The following is a 7,596-nucleotide window of genomic DNA, read 5'->3' as shown; positions in this document are numbered from 1 at the left end:
ATCCAATCCCACGCTAAAATTTTGACCCCGGGATTTCGGGGTTACAATTTGACGGTACCGGGATTGGCATTTTTTTCGATAGTTAATATAAAATTTTTATATTATATATGTACAAATAACATGGGTCAAATCGTTCAAAAATAAATCTAGTATAATTAATTTATACTATTTAAGACATTGTATTGTTAATATTGTGTACGTTCAATCTTGGAAATACATAGGTTTAATGGAGTACATAATATTCACTTCACGAATGTAACTTGCATAGTATATATTTTGTGGAATTTTTATTTATTTCTTTATTTCGTAGAATCAATATTGTGTTTAGTGCTTACATTTATATTATATAAGACTGCTGTTTCTAATAGGTTAGCGAGATCTAAAATAGTGAAGTAATTCATGATTTTTTATGGCCTTTCCGCTTCACAAATCTAATTATTCAAGCCAAATATTAAACTGTCCTAAAACGTATGAGGTCATGGTGGAATCACTTTGTTAAAAATGCTAAGCATTTTTTTTTTCCGGAATCAATTTTATTTTTATTAATTTATGTGAAGAAATAAAATGAATATGCAAGTAATCAATCAAACTTCATACAAACTCAGTTTATTTTTAATGTAGTTACATGTTATTAAAAGTATGTTTTCGTTTTTATTTTATTTTCCATAAAAATTGATAAAAAAGTCAATCCCGAAAGTTATGTGTTATATATTATGTTTACTAATCCCGGGATTCATAGGTATCGAAAATAGTTCGTGATCCCGGGAATGGAATCCCTAGACGTGACCAAAGACACTGTTTAGTAAGTTAAAATGTATGCAGAGAGTACGTTTACTACTCGGATTGGTTACCCACATTAATTTTATTACTTTACTAATAGTCCGCGATTTCGTCTGCATGAAATACGGAAATAAAGATATATAAACATAAAAAAAGTATTGATTCGATTTGTTAATTTTTTTAAATCAGTGAGACTACAATTGGATTTAAGTGCCCATATTATATCCATTTCTTTTAATACCCAGTTCGTGCCTTTAGACGCGTGCGTCAGTATAACACTCGAGTGAGACCGCGCAATACACAACGATTGGAAATGGGCGTGTGCCACTCTACCCGCACACCATCTCACCACTTCGCCGCTACTCTCTGACCACTTTACCAACTCATGAAATTTTGTAGATGCGCTATTTTCGAAAATAAAATATCTTGTAATTTCGTAACTTATTGAGATATCAAAATTAAACTATACAAATTTTGTGTCAGGAACGTCAAAAACATTTTTTCAGTTGTGACAGAACAAACAGACAGAGAAACAAAAATAAAAATAATATGTTAGTTATAATGACGTAGTTTGAAAATAGTCGAAACGCTTATCACAGGGCAAATATTTTGAAATCACAGGCCTAGGCATCAATTTTATTATTTCACTACGCGATCGTCTCGAGCCAGATGTGCGACGGGTGACAAGATAGAATTAATTGTAAATTCAGCTAACGTATTTCCTAGTACCTAATCGTTACGTCACTTTAATAAATGGGAGCCATACTATAAAATAAAGCTTATGTTTATATCTCTTAACACGTTTATAACTAGTAGCAACGGACCCACCAGCAGATTTTTCAATGCGAACCATCATAAAATACATCCGAAACCATCATTTATTCCGTCGTCATTACAGTATTTGAATTAAAAATATATTTAAAAATATTATTCAATTGAAGGTATAAGAAAATTAATACTATCGACTGAGGGTAGTTGATGGAATTTCAAGTTAAATTCAAATTGATTTAAGTGGTGTACTATTTATTCCATTTGAGTCATTTTTGTACCTACCTATGTATATAAACTAATAATAAATTATACCTTCTTAAAGACTGACATATCAATACCACGGCTGATCCATTCAGATTACTGTTATGGGTTATACTTTAACATTATTTATTTGTTTTTTTAGTAGGGAAGTAGGTACGTATATTTAGTGACATTTTCCATATTAGCTAATTTTATCAATTTCCCAATACGTCACCCAGTTCCATTGTCAATTTAATATACTTACTGATGTATTAACAGTGGGTATATTCACAAGTATCTACTACGGGTTTTTACAAACACTTCAAATTTTGCTTTTTACTTTTCTTTGTAGATAATAAGATTTTGACGTTCTTTTATTGTATTAGTTTGTTAAATAAACGAGAATTAAATGTATTCTTTGTGAATGTGCATTTACTATCGGCAAGTGCGCACATTGTCTGGAGATGCCAAAAGGTGAAACCCATGTCGCAAAAACGACTTAAATGGAATAGTAAATAACTTAAATATACTTAAGTATATATTATACGAAAAGAAAAATATATTATAAAACAATACAACAAAAATTAAAGTACATAACAAGTCACAGTCGCAGTGCGCAAAGGCATCAATTCACCCAACAGCGTCCGATTTGGCTTAGTCCTGGTGTATGGCTGAAGTATCAGCGAAGGCATACGTGCTGCATGACTCCCCGATGTGCTCCGTGGTGTGAAACTCACTACGCTCACAAAGTGGGTACTCTTTCAAGCCCCACGTATGTCTCAGGTAAAATGCTGTACATGATTTTATAGAATACAGTACAGATATGGGATTTGATCATTAATATGATGCACTTTATGACGTTTTGGTCTTAAATGCAGTTTAGATATACATTATTTTCTACTGTAATATTATTTATTCGTACATGATGTAGATCTTGCTTGTGGACGGTGATGAAACTTTCTAACATGTTTAACATGTTTTGTAACAATTCGGTCAATCCACAATATTAAGTTTATGGTGTAGATTCTAACCAGCAACCCATTGTTTCAGAAAAAAACAATTTTTCTACTCGTATATAATATGGTAATAAAATAATATTATAGATGAACATTTAGAGATGACCATCATCATCATCATCATCAGGGGCGCGACAACCCGGTGTGAGTCCTGGCCTCCTCCAACAGCTCCCTCCACCTGTCCCTATCCAGTGTGGCCGCTTTCCAATTTGGTACCCCCAGAATACGGCAGTCACTGGCAGCTCCATCTAACCAGCGAATCTTTGGCCTCCCTCTTCTTCTACGTCCTATTGGATTGCTGGACATCACTCTCTTTGCCCGTTCATTGTCATTCATACGGTGCACATGACCTAGCCATCGCAGTCTCCCAATCTTAATTGATTGAACTGTGCTGCAATCTTCGTACAGTCTGTAGAGCTCAGCATTATATCTTCTCCTCTAATTGGTGCCATCCCTGATCGGTCCATATATACGGCGGAGAATTTTTCTTTCAAAGATGTTCAGGGCTCGTTCATTTCGCAGAGTTAATGTCCAGGTTTCCGATACGTAGGTGAGCACTGGCTTTACAAGTGTTTTGTAAAGAGTGCTTTTAGTTCGACGAGATAGTAAGCGGGACTTATATGGTAATAAAATAATATTATAGATGAACATTTAGAGATGACCAGTAAGTTATAAACGAGATGCCCAATTCTTCCATATGTCTCTTAATAGTCATAATATGTATGTACATAATATGTGGACAGAGGGAGAAAAGCAACTTAGATTGTAAGCCCAAAACTCCACTAATAAAATTAGTAATTTTAGTTTTAGTACGGGCAGCGGCTTGCCAAATGGATAGTTACCCAGTTAAAATTCCATTGTTAATGTGTATTTATCTCTCTAGTGAGCAAATGGTAAAGATACAAAGTTATTTTTGAACTTCAAGGAACATCGAAGGCTATTTCAAAATATTCATATTCAGCCGGACTGGATCTATACCATATATTTAGTGCTAAAAATACTTAATAAATATTTTTTTAAAACCGTAAAAACATAGTCATATTATTACAAAAAATCCAAGGGAAAAAAATTAACGCAGTGAAAGTTGCTCACATTTTTCATTTTCTGTGTGAGTACTCTCTCTTATAACGTACTATTTCTTATAACGTTTTTAATTGAGGTACTTTAAATTCCTCCAATCAGGAGGCAATCTGCTTTATGATCATTTTAAGGTAAATGACATTACTAACTTAATCGTAACAGACGTCCAGCGGAAGCCAAGTTTATAATTGACGTTTTTTACTTATTAATAATGAAATTATTATTTTTTATTTACTATACACAAGGCTTATGAATCTTTAATTCTTTATTATTAAAAATATCCTAGATAAAAAGCTGGACCGAGCGCGGCTCGAACTCACGCCATTCACTTTCAGGGTGAGTGATTTCGCCATAGAACTATCGAACCTTCTATGATGCATGATCATTTCTTATAACTACGTTTTAACCTTATGTATAATATTCTGTATTGTATTTAAAAAATGGTTGTTGTCGCACTCGTGAAAAACTTTCCATAAATTTGAATTTTTAGATCAGTCATATTTATCCAAGAAAACCTGAATAATTGTCTCACTTCTTTTTACAGAGAGGAGTTTTATAATTTTCTAAGGAAACCTAAAAAAGAAAAATATTGGATATCTCTTTAACTTTTACAGTGTATGCAAAAAGAAAATCATACATTTTTAGCATAGAAATTTTAGGGAACACGTGCGCCACGCAGGTCAAAATGGAGATTTTATGGTATATTCAGAGCATTACCCTGGACATTCCTTAAACGTTGTAGATAATCTATTTATATAATTTTAAAGCCTTATTATCCTTTATATTTATTTTAAACATTTGATGACCGCATAAAGTATTTTTATTACATAAAATACTCGTAGTATCCTTTTAAACCTCTCAATCTAATGTTTTAGAATATAGTCATATTTCAGTACATCCATGTGCAATGGTGTTAAGATTTAATAATTTTTAAGAATTAGGCATTTTATTATTCAAAAAATGGGCACGATTAACACATTTGAAGATAATTCTAAAGATACTGATTATAAGCTATGTCTTTGACCATTCAAATGTGATACTCATCTTACGAATAATGATTGTTTTGTAATATATATTTACCTAAGAATAAGGTAGTATTTTTTTGAAATACGCCATTTCTATTGGCATTTCCCAGTTGTTAAGCTACAACATACGGCCGTAGCCATAAATTGACAAACGATTAATGAATCAGGGAGTAAGATCATGTTAACGCACGTGTTTGAACCGTTATGTACCGTTAAAAAAAACGTTTTTTTTTCGGTTAGGTATATGTTAGGGGATATTGGACCCATTGGATTTAGATTTAACGAATGACCAAAAAAAATGAGTTTCACTTAATGGATTTTTCTGCCCGTCAAATGAAGTCTTCATAACATTTTTAGCAAGGCGTTTTTACCTTTTTTTTAAAATGTCAAATAATGTATCATAGTCTATGGGGGGGGGCTACTGTACTTTTTCCATTTTATGATACTTTAGTTTTTCATTTATAACTTTTATTAAGGGCTTAGAAAACCAGGTGGGATAACGATGACTTTGAGTTATGCATCTTTTCGGTACGTTAGTATTATTAACTCTCAAACTCTCAACAATTAACTCCCAAAGTTTAGCATAGAAATAAGTATAATTATATTAACTAAAAATAAAAGTCTCTGAATGTTCAAAATTAAATGTTATTTTATGTGTATTTATATTACTCGAGACAATAATCTAGCTTTTCTACAGTATAATCCCATGATCTAATTAATATAAAATAACTTTCCTTAATAAATTATTATAAAATATTAACATACTTAGTAAATTTTTGCTTGTCTCGTTTTTGTTTTTCTGTGTAGCGTTCATAGTTCTATAATTATATATAAATCATTCACTATTTTTAAATTGGGTTGCTATCATTTTGGGATGGTCAAGATTCAAGAGCTTTGATCTGTTATTTGTGAAAAAATTCAAGTGTTGATAAACTCGAAGTCTTTCCAACAGCAAAAATCTAATTTTATGATGACAGATTAATGGAGATTTATGGTATAGTTCTAAGAAATCGAACGTAACACGAAAATAATAGTAAGCGGTTAAAGCGCGAGCCAAACTGAGGTGCATGTCACGGTGCTTGTCGCCTACTATCACGGGCTGCCGCTACGGGAAAAACGTGTATAATGTCGTTGTTCTTGGTGTTTAAAATGTTATCAGACTGATGCTCCCATCCCGTAGCATATTTTGAACCTTTAAACGAACATTGTAAGTTGGAAAAATCTGCCGTAATCACTAAAACAACAATGAGGTCACTTCACGTTGAACTGCACTGCATCAGCACCTGCATGACATTTTTAACGTTTTTATCATGTCCACATGCCTGCACTTTTAGAATGTCATGTCAAAATCACTTATATTTGTTTTTAGCGGTTGGCACTATGTATTTTCGATAAGAACGTTGTATATTATCTATGGTCTGCAGGTTGGGTTATATTGTCTATGGACGTCATACCGCATGTATTTTAACGTTCGCACACGTAGAAACTGTTAAAATAATTGAAATTAGCATGAATAATTAATAATAATTCAAATTACTAATACATTATAGTAGGCACTATTCATCAGTGCCATTCTTCAGTGAATTTACGAGATGGTACACGTTCAAAATATTCTACAAAATGACGAAACCATAGACTAAATTTTCGCCGCGACAGCGTGACAGTAGGCGACATGCTCCTCAATGTGGTTCCCGCTTAATTGAATTTTTTGGTGAAATCATTTCAAAATAAAATTATACGACTTACCTACTATAAATTTATTAAGTATTTATCTTGTTGTATTTTTATGTTTTTTCAGTGTTAATCTTAGTTACTGGTCAAACAACGATATAAATGTTGTTGTAAGTTATAAAAAAAAGCTATTTGTGATATCTAATGATGTCGCGCACAGAAAAGTGGTAATGGGATGCCATTTAAAACAAAAAATATTTCTAATACGTCTACGATGGACGGGGCAGAGATTATAAATATATTGGTATATATGATTATTGTGTATCTTTTTATATTTGGATGCGGCGAGCTCGCTACGGAGTTTGGAAACTTTAAGACTTGCCATAGCCATTGAGTACCGCTTTTATCCCGCCTTCCACTTACCGTGTATTGTCACTTCCACCATAGACCCACGCACTTACCCGCGTATATCCTCATACACAGACACCTGTGTTTTTACTCTAGTAATGGACATTTAGCCTCCAGCTATAACCACCGTTGATATACTCATCTTCGAGTCGCTGCGAGTAGTATCGAACATCTAGTCTAACGGTACTAATTATTTGTACCTATCGTTTGTGTCCGTTGAAATTGTCTGTGCCACGTTGTCCCATCTTTTAGACAGTTAGCTCTACAGCCTGGCGAGAATCTCGGCGCTTGGCCGCAGTGGTCGCGCGAGTACGGGCGTGGGCTACATGTCTACATAGATTACAAATATGGATAAAAATCGATTATAAAAAAGATATCGCGACCAGCCAAGTTTCCATATAAAAATTATAACATAGTCAAGCCTAAAAAAATAGAAAGTAAGAGTGTAGGAAGAACATAAAATATAGAGAAATTACATAAGATAAATGAGAAAGGCTATTGAATACTTAATTATAGACAAAAAAAATAATTTAAATAATATATAAGTAAGTATATAGTATTAATATTGTGTGTTAAGAATTATTGAAATTTAAACATATTATTTT

This window comes from Rhyacophila brunnea, unplaced genomic scaffold, assembly GCF_057557595.1.
Source record: "Rhyacophila brunnea isolate RB1 unplaced genomic scaffold, BYU_Rbru_1.0 scaffold_3, whole genome shotgun sequence".
NCBI lineage: Eukaryota > Metazoa > Arthropoda > Insecta > Trichoptera > Rhyacophilidae > Rhyacophila > Rhyacophila brunnea.
Note: the sequence above shows the minus strand (reverse complement) of the source record.